At 46.3% G+C, this 1,118-nt stretch overlaps 1 pseudogene across 1 annotated transcript; it reads right to left on the reverse strand.

Annotated features, from left to right (window-relative positions):
- Nucleotides 1-328: 328 nt before the first annotated feature.
- On the reverse strand, nucleotides 329-686 carry LOC111546900 (annotated as a pseudogene). Its single transcript, XR_002732965.1, has one exon. The product of XR_002732965.1 is annotated as a 60S ribosomal protein L36 pseudogene (transcript).
- Between the last annotated feature and the right edge of the window lie 432 nt (nucleotides 687-1,118).

Consider the following 1,118-nt stretch of genomic DNA (forward strand, 5'->3'; position numbering starts at 1 on the left):
CTCTTCTGACTTTTGACGATTCCATTGAGAGTTCCCAAGGATAGCTATTGTCCCTTATATATCGTTTGAGTTAGAGGATTTCACCTAATTCCTGACGGCCAGTTTCTTATCAATTAAACAATAACACAGTAATTCTAGCAGCTACTATAAATTGAGTACTTTTGTCAGTACTTTGCCAAATATTTTATATTCTTTTCCTAATCTTCAAAGTAACTTTATAAAGTAAATATGATCTCTTTTTTTTAATTTATTTTTTATTTTTTATTTTTATTTTTGTGTGTGTGTGTCAAGCTGTTCTTTATTTCAGGAAGAAGCCAGGAGAGGGGGCTCAGTCTTTCTTGGCAGCAGCTTTCCTCATAGCGGCCAATACGTTGCTCAGCTCCTCCCGCTTCCTCTTGGCGCGGATGTGTGTCCCTACCCTTTTCTTGATAAGCTTGAGGGCCCGTTTGTCCTTGGAGACCTTCAGTAACTCCATGGCGCGCCGCTCGTACGGGGCAAAGCCACACACCTCCCGAATCATGTCCCGCACGAACTTGGTGTGTTTCGTCAGGCGCCCGCGGCGGCGGCTGTGCCTGGGCTTGCTCACGTTCTTGGTCACCTTGTGGCCCTTGTTGAGGCCCACGGCCATAGGGTAGCGTAGAGCCATGGCTACTGCTCTCCAGTGGCGGCCGTGGCGGAAGGGCTGGGGCCGCGCGGAGATCTCTTTTTTTTTTAGAAGAGAAAACTTGAGTTCAGATAATTTTTAACTTTTCCAGCACCAGGTGACTAATATTGGTTAAAACTGGACCCAACTTATATCTGTTGGATTCAGAACTCCATTCTTTTAGATGGTGCTATACCACCTTTCAACATAGCTATATAGATAAAATAAAAAGGTGTGCAGGCCAGGCACAGTGGCTCACTCCCGCAATCCTAGCATTTTGGGAGCCTGAAGCAGGCTGATTGCTTGAGCCCAGGAGTCTGAGACTACTCTGGGCAACATGGAGACACCCTGTGTCTACAGAAAATGCAAAAATTAGGCAGGCTTGGTGGTATGTGCCTGTAGTTCCAGCTACTTGTGGGGTTGAGGCAGGAGGATTGTTTGAGCCTGGGAGGTTGAAGCTGCCGTGAGCTGTAAC

This window comes from Piliocolobus tephrosceles, chromosome 2, assembly GCF_002776525.5.
Source record: "Piliocolobus tephrosceles isolate RC106 chromosome 2, ASM277652v3, whole genome shotgun sequence".
NCBI classification, from domain to species: Eukaryota; Metazoa; Chordata; class Mammalia; order Primates; family Cercopithecidae; genus Piliocolobus; species Piliocolobus tephrosceles.